General features: G+C 37.6%; 1 long non-coding RNA gene across 1 annotated transcript; it reads right to left on the bottom strand.

Moving 5' to 3' along the window:
- Nucleotides 1-1238: 1238 nt before the first annotated feature.
- LOC131913691 (uncharacterized) lies at nucleotides 1239-16153 on the bottom strand. Its single transcript, XR_009379961.1, has 3 exons — nucleotides 16096-16153; nucleotides 8489-8640; nucleotides 1239-2523 (listed from the first exon to the last, which is right to left on the bottom strand). It is a non-coding gene; the product is annotated as an uncharacterized LOC131913691 (long non-coding RNA).
- Nucleotides 16154-18177: the final 2024 nt, after the last annotated feature.

Genomic DNA, 18177 nt, shown 5'->3' with positions numbered 1-18177 from the left:
TTTTCATACAAAATGTCATTCATCACCAGCTATATCCGTGCGCTTATTATAAACCATTATTGGATGAGATCTTTGCAAGAAAACCTGGGGTGTCTTATATACCATATTAAATCTAAAAGAACTGGCCTGCTTCTGCATGAGACAGTGATGACTTACACACTGTGTACTTTAACATAATTTTTTTTTGCTTTCTCTAAATTTGTGCTCAGATTTATTTAATGAGTTAAAGATTTACTTTAAAAAACATATTTCTATATAAGTCCATGGTAAAAATAAACAATTATTGCTAGCTTTCCATGAGGCACAAGATCAGATTTTGAAAGACCAATTTGATGCTCCCCATTTGATCTCTGAGTGGCATGTATTCCAGAAGGAAGTTTAATTATACATCTGACTCCCACTCACCCATTTGGCAGGATTCCATTTGATTTTATTAAACATAGACTTGAAAACATGAGGCAAAGCTTCATCTTCCATTCTTTTTCATCCACTAAGAAAGTAGAGTTTGGGAGCTGAAGTTAAAATTCTTACAGATATAATTTCCTGTTCCTTCTTGCTTTAGATGTGATTTCCTCAATCCAAGAAAGGAAACATTTTTATGTGAATACTTCAAAGTAGGTGAGTTACCCATTACACTAACTTTGTTACAGAGAATATCAGCTGATAAATGACACTTTTCCACGCTAAGGAACTTCCAAATTCCCCTATTTAGTGTACAACTTTAATCAAACCAGAAGAAGTGGTCATCTTGGTTTAGAATTACCTGGGCCCACAGACCTATAGGGTATGGTCATTTCTCTCAAACATTCTGAATTAAATTATTCATTTAAAAAGCAAAGTGCTGTGAAGAGCTGAAAAATGTCTGAAATGCTTGAAGCCTGGTGCTGAATTCCTTACCCTTTATGTATGTGACACTGAAGAAGTCAAACACCTTCAAGGCTCAGTTTTCTTTTCATTGAAAAGAGTGTGGTAATAATAATATTCTTGCCAATAACAGTTGTAATGAAATAATACATGAAAGTATTAGCCCAGGGCAGACTCACAGTAAAAAGAAGACAATATTTGCTTTACAGATAGGTGAAAACTGTACATTTATTTAGGAACTTGAGCATGAACAAATTGCTGCTTCAAACACTTTATAGTTTGGGGAGATATAGCAAAGGACGTACAATCAGAGACTGGAAAGTAACCGGTGACAAGCAGGCTCCTGTGAGAGCGCAGAAAGGAGAAACCTGAAGTCTAGAAAGGGAAAAGGTGACAGAGAGTACCACAGTGGCATCTGAAATGATGTGTTTACCCTACACAAAGGAAAGGGGATGCTAAAAATAAATAAAGGAAGGATGTTGGTGTCATTTTCTTTGGGATTGGACATGACTGTCACCATCTTGTATTAGAGAAGCAGAGACCCACTGGAGACTGGACCTGGTAATAATTCTTCCTAGAAAGAGGGTCAATCATCCAAACCTCTACTGAGATTCCAGCCAATACTTCCACCTCCCACAACCACGCATTTCTTTGCAGTGATAGCACAACAGGCAATAGAAGGCTGAACAGGGATGAAGCAGCTGTTGTGAGCTTTCATCCAAGCTGGAGAAGGAGGCTTCGGTGGCATAGTTCTAGTTGAGTCACTCACATTTCTGTAGGTAACCAACCAGACTACTGTGGTCCAGCAAACCACTCAATATATTAATTGCTTCACCAAACTAATCTTTAATGGAGCTGTCTGTTAAGTTTTTAGGTTTCCTATCTGGAGTGACTCTATAAGTCTTTATACCCACTCAGGAAAGAAATCACAAAAGGACACAGTGAGCCCAAACATCCCTAATTATTGATACCCCCCTGCAAGCTGTTGTTTGAACATTGATAACCATCCTTCCCTAACCTTTTAAGAACAGAGGACAGATATGGACCTTTCTTTTGAACAAAGTACAAAGATTCCTTAGGGACCATGAGAGCAAAAGTGAGAACTTCATTTAACTTGCATACTACAATAATAATGTTATTGTCAATTACATCATCAATAAATATCATTGGATAAATTATAACAACTTCACTAACAAATTATTCTTTTCTAACAAACTATTATCTTTAAATACCCATAGTTCCTAAATATAAGTCATCACCATGAGGTATTTGGCTGTCACTGGTTTGCTAAAGGACTTTGTATTCAATTTGCTTCACAGTTCCTTAGACCTTATAAGATCACTCAGCCTCTGGGCAATCTTGGGATGCATTTGTTATCTTTTCTATAAGTGTGCTACATCTCTTCCTCCCACCAGGGACAAACACTTCATTAATCATTATTTATTTTTCATTTGTGGTTTACAGTAACTAGGACAACCCTGAAAGAATACATCTTCTGTTCTATGAGCTACCATTTTTGTGGTTGCCATTTGGGTCCAGTCTGTGCAACAATATAAATTACTGTGTAAATCCTAGAAACTTCACCTTCAATTGTCACTCTTGGTTCCAACTGAAAAAAGTTACCTCATACACCTTGGGCTTGCCATACCCCAACACGCACTGGAACAAAATAATTAAAAGTAAATTTTATTATAGTAACAATCAACTGAAGCACAAACTTATGCATACTTTGATTTTATATTTTAAAATATTTTTAATGAAAATATAATTATATCACTTGCCCCGTCCATTTCTTCCCCTCAACTTCTCCTATGCTCCCTCCAGCCAACCTGTCTCATGTCCCCACTGTCTCCCTTCAAGTTGATGGCCTATTTTTCTTCAATTATTATTGTTAGATAGATAGATAGGTAGATAGATAGATAGATAGATAGATAGATAGATAGATAGATGATAGATAGATAGATAGATAGATGATAGATACATAAATATATGGATGCACAAATATATAAATACAATCTTCTGAGTCTGTTTTTTTTAGTTATGTGTATATGATTTCAGAGCTAACTACTTTGTATTTAATAACCAGTTAGGTGGCTCATCCTTGGATAGGCTGTCTCCCTCTCTCACCAGTTATTAGTTATCTGTAGTTCTTTGTCTAGGGTGGGACTTCATTAGATATACCACCTTCTACATCAGCATGTCTATTGATATTATTGTTTTACCAGGTAACCACAGAACATGTGCTCACACACTGACCTTATATTCCATACCAAAGTTTCTCAAAATAAACTAGACCTAGTGTTGTGAAGAAAAACTCCCTGCACCACCCACTGAGAGTCTTACAGTCACACATATTCCAGTCATGGGGCCTTTAAGCCTCTTTTTAAAATTTTTATAATTAAACAAATTTTTAGTCATTTAAAATTTTTAGTGGTGTGTGTTATTATACACAGAGATAGATTTTATACAGGTGCTTTAACTCAAGTATATGAAACACACTGACCACATTTTTATCATTTATATCTGGATGCTCACAATTCTAATAACAGTGCTATTAGGCTGTGTTCTCTGGCAAAATGGCAATATTAAAGTTTTAAGATGAATAAGATTCCTCACCAAATATACATATGTTAGAGAACTGGGTTGTCATCAATGTGTGACTAGTGTTAACTCTCAGCTTGACAGCATCTAGAACCACCTAGAAGATAAAGGGTTATGGTTGTAGTCTGCTGTACTCCAGTCCAACTGATACAAACACAGTGGAAAAGAAAACTGCTACCATTGGCACCACTTCAGGAAGCAGCTTCCTGAGATGGGAAGTAAATTTCAAGTTGAATGAGAAGGTCGGGGCAAAAGGTGTTTCTGTGAATATGGCTGAGCTGTGGAGGGCACTACACCATGCTTCAGATGAGAGAAAATGATGTCAGAAATGCAAGTGAAATTCTATTGGTTATTAGCATCTAAGCAAAGACGGGGAATGACAGATTTCATATTCTTGTGCTAAGTACAATTAAAAACCCATGTGAATTTAATGGATGGGAAACATATTTCTGAATGGAGGAGACCCAGCAATTTAAGTATCTGAACCCTGAAAGGGATTGGTCTTGGGGTCTGGGAATTTTAAGTCCTATTATTTGGCATAAACCAATTGTTCTTTTGCCATGACCAGAGACTGGAATTCAAACTTAACTGCTAAATCAAAATGTGCCTGGGAATCATCAAAGTGTCTGTTCTGCCTTGTGACTTGTGTCAGTTGTGGAGTGAGTAGCACTTCTCTTTGGTATTGACAAGGTCTAGCATATTCCCCTTTAACTAGTTAAACTAAATGCCATACTTCAAGCTCTCTATTCATAGAAAAGACAGTCAGATTTGCCTCTTGACTTTACAGGAGGCCATGTTCCTGTTTCCGGAGGCACGGCAAGAGAATCATCTTGTATATAGGGACCCTTAGTCCTCAGGCCACACACATGATTCTGAAATGTAAACCTTATGCTTAAATCCCACTCTGCCACTGATGCCTGTTCTGTTGTTCAGTCCTATATTACTAGCACCCTTAAAAAGTTTTTGAGGCCAATCAAGGCAATACATATGAAATGTAATTTTGTGAGCAACACTTTTGATTAAAGACAAATCCAGAAACAAGAGAAATCTATTACATGAAACTGAATAGATTTGACTTGAATACTCTTAGACATCCATTTTTCCACATATGAGAGACTAATTGACCTTACTAGTCATAGTAATTGATCTGTATATACACTGATCAAGAACTGTCCAAACTACAACATACTTAAGAGTAAAATGAAGCATTTATTTAGAATCACACTCCTGTTTGTGTCAGTTAGAACTCTTGAAAGTATAAAATTTGCTGTGGTCAAGTCACCCAGACCCAATATGTACTCTTTAGCTTGCTTGGAGATGATTGATATAACCCATCTATCTATGGAGACTGAAGAATATGAATGTGTCCAAAACTCCCCTGGATAAGGAGTCTTCAGCAATCTGCAGATTCTCAGTTTCAGATGATTTCTTTTGCTCTTTGACACCAGTCAGATGACCAATTTTCTATCCCTACCCTCTACTCAAGAATTAGGCTGTGAAAAACGTCATGCAGCCTTGTAACTGCTATTCCTATCCATCCAGGGATTGGTCCCACAAAAGTCTATTTGAGCCAATTTCTTCTTTTAAAAATAAAACATTCCTTTTTGACTTTGATATTTACTTAGCTATGTTGCCATTTATATGGTAATGGCACATCAATTGTTCCAAGGTTATCATATTCTGTAATAATTTTTTCCATCCATTTGGGCAAGATGACTTAGTCTAAAAAAAACAATCATTTCCTTTCAAGGATTCAAGTGAATTAAGAATAAATTATCTTCACTGAAGGGAATGATTGGATCAAGTTGAACCATTTACTCAAAGGTATCTATTCAATGGCCTGTAACACTCAGATCTGCACCTTAGAAAATGGGATCATGCTGCCTAAGCAGAAGAGTCTGGAGAAGCTCACCACTATAGGTGCTGATTAGAGACTCACGGTTCACTCCCTGTAGTGAACTACATGTATTCCAGGTCATTCTTGGCCTGGAATAATAATGGCATAATAAGGAGTTGTAGGAGAGCCCAATATGATGAAGAAAAGTTAAAACCTGGGACCTCTCTCATCAGCATATCTCTCATGTAAGTTCTGATGTTCCTACTGGCCATGAGTGAAAACATGTGGTTTACTGTTCTTGTTTTTTCCATGTCTCTTCTATTATTAGTAATGTCTATTGCTTCCATCTGAAATGCCTGTGCTGGTCATCCAAAGAAAGCTATGCAGATAAGAGTATATTAAAAATACAAAACACTATTGGAAAATTGAAATCAGAGTTCTCTGTTTCCACCAGCTCCCATGGCCAAGTGATACTAGGGAATGGGATGGGAATGGGTAGCAGAGATGTTAGTTTGAACACAGCTTAAATTTCATGAACATTTTTGAAGGAGCTCTGTGTAAAGATAGCATTGTAAACCTTAATGTCTAAATGACAGAGACATTATGCGACTGGAAGTGATGAAGTAAACTTTCTGAGATCTGATCAAAGAAGAGGAGCTTTGAATGTTCAGAAGGGTGAGAGCTGGAGAGGGAGAGCATGAACAGAGACAACATGTCTGTGAAGGCTGCTATGAAGAAAGAGATTTTAAGTGTGAGTCTAGTGTGCCACGGAGAAGGCAGAAAGGAGAGGTTCTGCTAACTACCATGTGAGATTATTAATAAAACTCCAAATACCTGAGAAAGATGATATACATTAGCATTAACTAGACCAGCTAAATGCCAGTACTTTGTTCAAATATATGAATTTTAGAGTTCAGTCTTTCTTCACTAAACTCTGTTGATCAAATGTTCCAATTGATCATGTCTCAGAATGTACAGCATCTCTCCACTTCCTAGAAAATGTTCAAACCCAAGGTATCCAAATTAAATATTACTTTGTTGAAACATCTGCTGAGCTCCATAAAAGCTTGATTCATGCTCTGCCTCCAGTGAAACAATTAAGGATCAACAAAAAATTTACTTGTGAAAAGAATATTGAAGACGTGAGGGGAAAATATTTTTGATAGCCTCTTATTAAAAGCCATTCAAGGATTTCTGGGAAAATTTTTCTAGGGGAGTGTGTAGACTTTCGGGATAGAATCTATATTATACAATGGAGACACGACATTGAAGTCATACAGGACGAGGTCTGGTCCAACAATAAGCAACCTTGTGTTTCAGCGGCTAAAGTAATAAACAACTGTGCACTATTATTCTGTCACTTTCACCAAGAATCATCTGGACTCCTTCTCATAGCTCTGACTCTGGGACCATGACTGACAAAGTAACCATTGTTAAGGGGGATTAATTACTATTGTAGAAGACAGAAAAAAACATGAGCAGAGTGTCTTTCCCAACAACCAAATTCTTAGCATTGAACTGAATCTACATTTCCTGGTTCGAGTAAGTCTAGCATAGGATTACATTAGATGTTTATCAATCTCATCACCAATATTACTAATAATTTTTCAAATATAGGAGATTCATGTGAAATAACTTCTCATTTCCTATGTATTTGTAAAAACAAGAACATTGTATTTGTTCTTTAAAAAGTCTTTTTTATGTAAGAGTAGTTTTAGTCTATGAAACATGTCACTGGTCACATAGCCTACATTTTTACCTTTGGGTCATATTCTTAATTGTAAGAATTGATACACAGGGAGCACATTTCTTAAAACTTGCTAGAAAATGAATTATTCCTCTGAGTCAAGTCAGTTCAAAGCCTCTTCCATGCTTTCAAGCTGATACTTCAATCACTTTAATCTCAGTTGTAAGCTCCAGCATCACCTTCTCATGATTATTTTCCTGATGCCAAAGTTGTCTAAAAATGCTCATCACACAACTATGACTTAAACTTTCTTCAGAGATTAGGTGAAGATAATTAAGAAATTTAATATGGATTCTAAACTTTATATGACCAAAAGTAGCACTGTTCTAAGGCAGAAAATAAAATTTGAAAAAATTAATTAAAAATGTCCATATTGCTGAACTGAATTGATGACAAAATAGAAAACAATTTGTAGAAAGTGAATTTAATTTAAAATGAAAACATTTTCTAATTCTAACACTCTCCAATTTAAAAAAATGTGTTATTTTCTTTTGTTTTAATATCCTGAAATAGAAGCATGTACAAGTCAACTTTAAGGAATATGTTCCATAGCATAAGCACAGCAAGGCATGCTCTTGGTCATGTGTCAAAGGTGACAAGGCAGACATGAACTCCAAGTACAGTGGGGCCAGAGTCACAATGGCCATCTCTGTTTGTGTCATCAGAATAGCTTCACAGCATAGCTAAGCAAGAGGAACCATAACATGAGCAGATGTCCCACCCCAAGCTCTGGCTACAGCAGAAGTGATATGGGCATATGGACAACTGGTCACGGTATACTTGGTTCCATTCTGTTCATATAATGACAACTGAATCTCATCAGCATTTCTGTTCATACATCTTTCTTGTTCTTGTGATTCAACTTCAGTTGCTGTGTTGCACACACCAATTTGGACATGCTTACTTATATGCTGTACTTTTCTGATGTATTTGGATAAACTGAAAATGTGAATTCAATATTCTAAATCCCAAACCATTGTATGTGGTGACTGACACTGTAGTATTCTCTGAACTCTTTTCTGGGCCCCACCTGTGCAGAACAAGTTTAAGTCCCTCCGTGGATTCAACCAAAGCTGGTATGACTGAGCCAAAGGAAGAGGGTCAGGAACCATGAGTCACAGCTTTGAGGATAACATAAAATCATATGACTGGGTCAGGAAAGCAAGATCTGTCTACAGGTCCGAAGAGAAGCCTCAGCTTCAGGACCAAACATTCAGACACACAGGAAGTGTGTGATGCCAGAAGCAATGTGCCATATCGCAGCAACCTTTGGACAGCTAGGATCCAATCCACACTGTGCTTAATGTCAAGAAATGTACCTTATGTTCTGAAAATAGAGATTTGGCTGGAAATTCTTCTAAAATTATTTTCATATAAATACACTTAAGTTTTAACTCATATATAAGGCAAGAAAGAGAGCTTGTTAAAAGAATACTTACAAAGCCAGTGTTATCAAAGGAAGTGCTGAATGACTGACCCAGAACAAAAAGAAGGTGATGATCTGGAGACCATAATGGCATAAGCCATTGTTCTAGGGTGGCAAATCTCCACAGAAGTCCATGGGTCAAGGGTCTTCTTCTCCATTAAAAAACTGTGGGAAGTAAACAAACTTCATATGATCAAGTAGAATTAAAACAGGTTAAGTACTCGAAGAAAGGACCCTTAAATTTCTGAGAGAGAGTTATAAAACACAAATATGAAAGCAATATTTTTTTTCTAAGAGGCAGCCATATCTAGGCTCAAAACAAAAGGAAATGGAGTGCTTATTGTATCATCCTTCTGAACATCTTGGGTGAATAAGTTGATCGGTAGGTTTCTCTCCTCACCTTATCTTTGTTGAGGGCATTGTTAAGTTAATGATTTAATAAAGGCAGTCTCTGGAAAAGCTTATGCCTTTTTTTATTGCATTATGAGGTAGAGCAACATTGATATATATTCTCTAGGTTTCCAACACTTGAAAAAGTGCTCATACAGAGAACTTAATTTTTGTCAGACAATTTTAAAAACCAACACGGGCTTCATTTTGTAACTCAAAATAATCAGCTCTTTTAAGAACACATGAGTGTCTTTTACTGGATATTGTAAGTATATAAACAACAACAATAAGGTGATATAGACAACTTCACAAGGATAGCATAAGATAAAGAAAGCACTCCACCAAAACAGGACCCAACAGCTTGCCTGAATCAGAGGCTGAGATGCTGACATGTAGAGCAAGCCCTCATTGGAAGAGCAGTTGCATAATAACATCATTCTTTATTATTTTGTTCCCTTTGCCTACAGCATTATTCTACAAAAAATTTTTACTGACAATCCAGTAAGATTATGAGCTGTTTTGAACCTGTGCATATGGCTATAGTAGATATGCTCTGACTTTTCACTTAGCAGCTGCTGGCCCTCAGGCATGAGAACTTTTGAGGTATAACACAATCAACAGTGACTAGAATCAGTCAGGGCATAGAGCACACAACCAGTACAAAATTATAAACTGTTCCACTACCCAGTCTTTATTTCAGGGACTACTACCATAATATTGCATTTCAATTCTCAACAGATATTAAAGAAAAAACAATCTCCACTATTTTAAGAGTAAATTTATTTAGAGTTTAGAAAGAGTGAGCCAATTTACCTGCAATGTGACATAGGGAGACTGAAATCAAAGAGACCCATACTAGGAGTTATAAGCTTGGTCAATTATCAACTGCCTGTAAAGCTGTTCTAACTCAAGGCCAGTGTTTTCCATTTGGGGTAAGCCCTATTGTCAAATTTCTTATAAAAATCAAAATAAGTAATGCAGAGTAGCTCTGGGTAGACCTTTCAACTTGAATGCATTGGGCTAATACACAGATGATGGTAAGCACTTTTATTGACTTCGAAATTGCTTTTTGAGAGCCCTCAATGTTACTTCTCCTAGAAGACATTGGAAGCTCAGTAATTATAGAACATTGAGGAATAGACTGTATGCCCCGTGAGATACCTCTTAAAGGAGGTTTATGGTAATCTTTGTGAGATCATAACTTTAGATCCTTGGAGAAAGTGTGTTAGTCTGCCTAGAACTTCTGTAAAGAAACTCAGGTAAGCCAGCATTTCCCAAAGCCTTTATACTGGAACCCTTTCTTATAGGTCAATGAATAATAAAGAAACTACATACAATAAGTAATGGCATTGTTGAGGGCTGGAAATGTAGAAAGTGCTATCACAGGAAAAGATCTAACAAATAACTAATGAGCATTTTATGTCTAATGCATTTAACATGACTTTTTCCACATCATCACCACCAAACCTACCCTAGCAGACCTGATAGCATATCACAGTTCCAAGGGACATAAAACTCAGTTGTGGGGTAAGGTTGTGGTCAGTAGCTTGTCTCAGAGCCAGAGACACAAGAATGTGCATATTCGAGAAGCAACACTGTGAAAAGGAGATGTAGTAGTTGTCCAGTGGGAAAATTTTAATAAAACGTCCAAATGTCTGATTCATCAATTCCAGCGGTGAATTCTACAGCTGGCAAACACAATGGGTGCCTATCTACCACAATGATAGAGAATCTTGAAAAAAGAAAAGAAGGAAGAAAGAGGAGAAGAGGAGAAGAGAACAGAGGAGTAAACCTGAGAAGGAGAAGACAACTCTCAAAAACTTTTGGAGAAAATATTTTCATCTTGAACTTAGGAACAAGTGTAATGTTGTAATGACCAAGCATCTGGAGCATTAGAAGAAAAAAATTCTTAAGCACTGCTATGTGTCTTTTCACCATGGAAGATAAAAATCCTGAAATTCCATTAGCACTGTGAGGTTCTATACCACTGTTGAAGATGAAGAAAGAACATTTGCCCTGGAGTGATAATTATGCAGTATGAAGAGTAGTTCACAAACGGGACCTGTGACAAGGACCACTCAGTTACAGTCACACAGGTTCAACAAGCAAGTCACTCACAAAGAGAGATGTCCCACATGACACCAGAATTTTCATGGCTGTTCCAGATCCTTAGAGACAAACAGAAGCCTTCTCATTGTCACAGTTTATGCTCTATGCAGTAACCTGGTAAAAGGATGTATTTGAGGCAAACAATGCCATAATGACATTTTTTTCTTTCTGACATATACTAGGAACTTTCGTCTATGAACTTTGGGATGACCTCATGGGAGTCATGAGAAACGAGGCCATTGAAACATATCCTTTACTAAATCCATAGTTTCTGTCAATTATTGACTCAATTCATCAAGAATTTTTGTCAGTTTTGTCTTTAAAATATAGTGTGCAGAGAACATCATTATTGCCTTATACAACCATCATTGTTGAACATTTTTGCAAAGTCACCATCCTCATCTCCTCTCTCTTTCTCCCTCTCTCTCCTCTATATCCCTCTTTCTTCTCTCTTTCTCTCTCTTGGGTTTGTTTAATAGCTTCCTATGATTTTCTTTCATTCTGTGTTATCTCAACAATATTATCTTTACTGTCCACTCCTTACAAAGCAGAGTCAAACTTAAAGTTTTCTTTGTGTTTTTCTTCATTAGCTTCCTGTTACAATTAAAGTAAGACTCACTCTCTGTTTTCCCTTTAATCTTTTGTATTAAAACACAAAAGCAGCTTGGAGGTATTTTAGTTCATAATCCCAGTTAGAGTCAACCACTGCAAGGAAGTCAAAGCAGAACTTGAGGCAGCTACACATCACATCCACAGTCCAGAGCAGAGAGAATGAATTAATACTTGCTACTCACCAACATTTTGCTCACTTTCTCCTTTTTAAAGACCAGGACCCAAACCAATGTGTGGTGCTGCAGATGAAGCTGGTTCTTATTCATCAATTAATATGATAACAAAATCCCCAATAAATATGTTCATGAGTCAATCTGATCTAGATAACCTCTCACTGGTATCTTCCTCACAGGTCATTCTAGACTGTGTCAATTTTAAAAATTAAAGCTTAGCCGGGCAGTGGTGGTGCACGCCTTCAATCCCAGCACTTGGGAGGCAGAGCCAGGTGAATCTCTGTGAGTTTGAGGCCAGCCTGGGCTGCCAAGTGAATTCTAGGAAAGGCACAAAGCTACACAGAGAAACCCTGTCTCAAAAACACAAAAAACGAAAAAAAAAAACAAAAAACAAATTAAAACTTTCCATCATACTACCATACTAACCCACACTAACCATACTCACCACACTAACCCTAACTCCGAGTGATATTCAGGTGTCCATATGGTTGTCTTCTGATCTTCTGTTTCCAGGTCAAATTCACTTTGAGGGAGCTTTTCTCTGGCCATCACCACCCTCATCCCACCCTCACTTGTACATTTTTATCATTTGTGTGTTTATTATAGTACTGCCCAATGAGAAGACGTTTCTGAGCATAAGAACTTCTCAATTTATTCACCAATGAGTTTCCTTTGTCTAGTATTTGGAACAAAATAAGTGTCTGCAAACTGATTTGCATGTAAATGAATGAGCAATTTACACATACTGAAACTGCTCTTGGTGAAATCTGGAAACATGAGAAAATCTAAACTTACCATGATGCTATAAAACACTTTGCTTTGGTCCCTTTGGTGTCTACTCCTTGCACTGGGATGATGAAGCTGAGCAATGTTGAATATCCTATGAAACCTGACGCCAATGAGATGTCCTTTCACTGTTACCAAGAAAACTAGTGCTTCTGGCAGCGGCTACGGGGCACCCAGCACCTGGAGGATACATTTATGTTCTGTCATGTCTGTCCTAATTGTAGCATATCCTACTTCACTTTGTAGATGATGGAATTCATCCTAACCTCAACACCTGTCTCCAGGCATTTAGAGAAATCCAGCATCACAATCTATCTGCAACCTCACTGCTGCATACGGGATACTATGTCATTGAAGCGTGTTTATGTTCACTTAATCTCAGTGTGAAAGAACCTGATAGTCCACATTTTGTAGATAAGGAAACAATTCTGAGACTTGAATAATCTTGCCAGGTTTATGTAGTTTGCAAGGTTATAACCAGATCTTCCCTACATGAGAGCATGAGATCCTAACTGCTGTATTCATTCCGTAGAAGTCTGATTATGTCTCAAGGGGTTATTTGAATTAAAAACAGAGAAACAAACAAACAAAAACCTGAAGGCTGAGTGAGCTGAATTTCTTCTTGGGGTCTAATACAAATTATTCATTCGTGTTTTAAATAAGTTACAAAGTCTGTGGAAGAAACATCTTACAGTATGTGCATGTCGCATAGTGGAAGAAGGGTGAGTCAACACTAAATAACAGTGGTCCACATAAGAACTGTTTGGGGAATGTTTGATACTCGAATACTTTCAAGATGAATCTTATAACTTGATGAGTCTCACTTTAAAGAGCCCAAGCAAGGGGGCTGGAGAGATGGTTCAGCAGTCAAGGCCTGTACTGTTCTTGGAAAGAATCTAATTTAGGATCCTAACACCTACAATGGGCAGCTCACAACTGCCTGTAAGCTCAATAGACTCCACTCACGTGTGTATATTCACACACACACACACACACACACACACACACACACACACACACACAAGAGGGAGAGAGAGGGAGGGGAAGGGGGGTAAATTCTAATAAAAGACTATGTAGCAGTATTGTTGCTGAAATGTCAGCCACTTAACCTGCAATAATAAGCATCTCAGATCCCGTTCAGAGCCTGATGGAAGAGTGTGTGCTTTTCCAAAGCCAGTGAAATAACAGGGCTTTTGCAAGTTCGGCCTGAGTTCAGACTCTGATTTCTGCTTTCACTGTTTTTCTGCCTTCTTTCTGAGAGTGTCGAGATAGCTCTGACCGCTGTAAAATCGAAGACTCATTTGTCATTCTTATCCTTTTTCCTCATCCTACAACACAACATAAACAAGAGTGTCTACTGCAGGCCTTTGAAACACAGCAGCGAGGGGTTATGCCATCACAGCACAGAGAAGGCAAATTTGATTTTAGAGAGTTGATTCTTTTACTTTAAAGAATGTATATTCTATAGTCTGTATAAGTAGACTGAGCAGTTCTGAACCACTGCACCTGAGGGGGAAATACTGTGGCCCGGATGAGTCACAAATACTAAAATTTCTTTGCCCACTGAATACACAGGCTTGTAAAGGCATCTTATTTATTACAAGTTGGCTCACTGTGCTCCCAGCCAACAACACTATAACTAATGACTGAATTAAACTTGTCTAAGTCATGTCACAGCCTCTGTGCTTAGAGCACCACATAGCACCTCAGCAAACAAAAAGTCGGGACATCTGAACTAACTGCACTGCAGAGAAAGCCCTCATTCACACTATGAAGGCTGAAACAGGAAGGCAAAATGTCACTGCTTTCATTCACTCACACTTGACTCTGCCATTCAGTGGCTGCTGTTTTTACCTTTTATCTTTTATAGCTAGTGTTTGCCTGTAATTTTGAAAAAAAAAACGAAACACATATCTGATAGCTGACATGTTCCATAAGAGATATAGATCCATTCTCTCATGGTTCAAACTTGTATGGGAAATTATTCATAGACAATGTTATTGGAAAGGGGATACTATCCATGTCTTCGAGTGTTAGAGCATGTAGTAGAAAAGAAAATATTTACTTAAATCTATTTGTGTCAAAAAGCATCTTAAGAGTACATTCAGGAGTATATTACTAGTCCCAGATTAAAATGGATTAATTTAAATCATGTTAGACAAAATAAAGAAACTGGAGAAATGGATATAGACTATTTACTTTCTTCATGTGTAATTCAAATTAACAATTTTCTATTAATATGAGTTACAATGTAACAATTTTATTTTTAATCATTACTTTAGTTCTCTTAACAACCCTGAATCTATCAACAAAGTCCTGTTACCTTCCCCTTTGCTCCTAGGCCTCCCTTATGTGATGGGAACACTTTCCACACTTAGTCCAAGGCCAACGAGATCCCCTTTATTAGCAAAGATACCTAGTCCTACTAGCTACACTTACTCAGCATGTTACAGGACTTTTCATCCCCTGATAATTTGTGGATGAACCTGTCTGTTCATATATTCTACTCATGAACAAATCCCAGCGAATGGGTAGTCATTGTCAATCAAAACATATATAGCAGAAAGACTTGCAGAAGAAAGACACTTCAACTGAAGGACATTTGTTTACACTCTCAGTACTGGAGGCAAAAATAATTTAATCACAAGCAAGAATCTGTCTATCACTTTAGGTTCTTATCATTTCTGAGTAAAAATATTCTCAATATTTCACATGTTTGCATGGAACTCAATCAAGGACTCAAATGAGGAAGATGTCTGATTTTTCAAGTCTATGTGAAATCAAATGTCTTCTGCCTTGTTCAATCCGTGGGATTTGTGAGTGAACAGAAGAATGAGTAAGCCCTCTAAGCAAAGACAAATCTGGCCTTGGTTGAATATAAACTCATTCAGCAGGCGACATAGGACTCAGTGATTTGATTCTCTCTCCTAGTGAGAGAAATACGTGTAGCTGCAATTTAGTTCACATTTGTCTTTCTTCTGTCATCCTGTTTGATGAGCACCTCCAGTTAGTGAGTCTCTTCTTATAAATGCTTAATCCCTATTCTCTGAGCCAGAGATACAAGTGTGTCTTTTCAGGGGATTTGGTGAGGGAATCCCTCCAGTAGATAGACAGAGAAAATAAGAGAGCCTGCACATTTGATTATCTGGAGGAAGGAAGGAGATGTCTTATTACCCTGATTTCAGAAGGTCAGTCCTCAGAGTCCGGGATGCTCTATACAAAGGTGCCTTCAGTTCTACACAAGTTAGGCTGAGATCTAGGCATGCCTAGGATGGGCTTGCCATACAAAGATACTCCACCAGGACAAGAGCAAGCTGACATCTATCCCACAGAACCTGCTTCTGAAGTAAGAATTTCTAATTCAATGAAAAATATAGGCCTCTTATAAGCTATGGACCTTGAAGACTCCTCTAGTGAAGGAAACATACTACCTTCCTCAAAGACACAGGATGAGCTATTCTTGAACTATAAACAACCACAAAAGAAAAGTATTCATTTTCTTGTATTAAGGATTAGATGTTACTCAACAAAAGCCACCAAAATCATATACCTCTAAACTTCAGAGTGCAGGAGGGAACTCCATTCTTCTCAATCTTACCCTGCCATATCGTAAACATTCTAAGAGAGATGCCATCAAAAAAGAACCCTCTTAAGGACACTAGAAACTGACATTCTTTGCTGCTCAATGAAACATCACAAGCAAAACTCTGTGGAGATTCTGTTACTTTTCCTCAGTTTCCCACTTCTCTGAAGTTCTTTTTAATAAAGTTTGTTTTTATTTTGCAAACTGCCACAAGAGTCCACATCATTAATTTTCATTGACATGTCACAAGAACTTGACCCACTGTCTCAGGTTGTCCTTTGATGATCATGAGTATCTGATTCCTTAGAAGACCTTTGCTTAAAAACAAACTGACCTGAAAGAGATCCCATCATACTCACAAACTCTGCAGCAATAGTAGCAACCATTGCCTCTTCACCTATCCTCATGCCTCAACTCAACTGTGTGTGTTTTAGTTTCAGGAATGTATGACTCTTTGCTGTGTATACACCACACAGCTCATGGCAGTGAGCCAGTAACCAATCATATTTGTGGGGACTGTTCAAGAAGGAATATGCTCTGATAGACTTCAATGAGACTTTTCTAGAGACAGGAGAATTCTGGTCTAAGCATAGATTATGAACTATAAGTGTGCTGAGCTGGTACCAAAGCAAACTCTACTGTTGCATGAATCCTAAACGGTCTTAATAAAACCCAGACCTAGATATTGGGGTAAATACTGAAAGATCAGAGAGACAAAGGAACATGCCACAGCCACTTCTTACCTCGACAACTCCATGAATCCTCTGACTGAATGCTTCTGAGTCCTCAGTGGAAAGGGCTGAGTTCCTGACTTCTCCCACCTTATATGCCTTTCTCCACCCAGCCATATCACTTCCTGTCTCAACCTTCCTATTGCTGGGACTAAATGGTGTGTGTGCTTCCCAAATAGTGTGGTTATAGGTGTGTGCCACCACAGCCTGGCCCTGTTTCTCTCCTAGACCGGATCAATCTCAAGTAGCCCAGTGTGGCCTTGAACTCACAGAGATCTGTCATGAGTGCTAAGAGTAAAGGTGTGTGCCACCAGTGCCTGACCTTTATGTTTAACTCTGTGGCTGGCTCTGTCCTCTGATCTTCAGGCAAGCTTTTTTTCTTAGACTACAAATATCACCACACCCTATATCTACTCTAGAGGGTCAGACTTGCAGCATTTAAGATCAACTGATACTCACCTTGCTTAAATCTAATTTCATCATTTTCATTAATACATTTAAAATTTTAATAGAGAAATGTTAGAAAATAAACCAAAACTAGGATAATAATCTTATACAGCATGTATTCTACCTTTCAGTTCTGCTGTGTGAACTGCAGTGTCGTCTCAGACTCTGCTAATTAAATGTGTATAATTATCTAGTCACACATAAGGTGGAATTTACCTTGTGAATATCAAATATTAAAAAGTCAACCTTTCAAAGCCAAAGAAGAATATGAAAGGGATTGCAGGGGAAATATTTATCTGATTTAAAAGAATGATTTCAGTTCTTAGCATCATTTTTCTACATAAAAGTAATCAATGGTTTAATTGTAATTCATTAACTTCAGCAACGTAAAGCTGGTTCCTAAATGGGTTATCATGTAATTCCTTGTGAACCTAGATTGGGTTACCTGAAAGTAATTAAAACTATTTTAAAGGTATAATTTTAATTATTTCAAGCTATCTTTCTATGTATTTCAAATATCCTCATTTTTCTGCAAACTACAAGAATAATAGCACTTCATTTGGCAATACTTTGTTCATTCGGGAATTAAACACTACTATTTTTTAAAACCTGTGCCATGAATGCTTAAGACAGCAAAGGGCAACAGATATGGCTCTTCTCCTCATGAAGCTTGTACTTAGTTACCTCCACTGGGACACAGAAAACAAGTAAACAAGAAAGCCTGGAGTGGAAGTCAGAGATGATAAGGCCTAGAGTACTTAAATCCATTATTTTTTCTGGAGAACATACAAGCCAAGACTGAGTATTAGGGCTGATAACCACCACTTATAATATAGGAAAACAATTGTCCACAGAGAAAATAGAGGTCCTA

Source organism: Peromyscus eremicus, chromosome 6 (assembly GCF_949786415.1).
Source record: "Peromyscus eremicus chromosome 6, PerEre_H2_v1, whole genome shotgun sequence".
NCBI classification, from domain to species: domain Eukaryota; kingdom Metazoa; phylum Chordata; class Mammalia; order Rodentia; family Cricetidae; genus Peromyscus; species Peromyscus eremicus.
The sequence above is the reverse complement of the archived record's forward strand: the minus strand, read 5'-3'. Positions and strand labels throughout refer to the sequence as shown.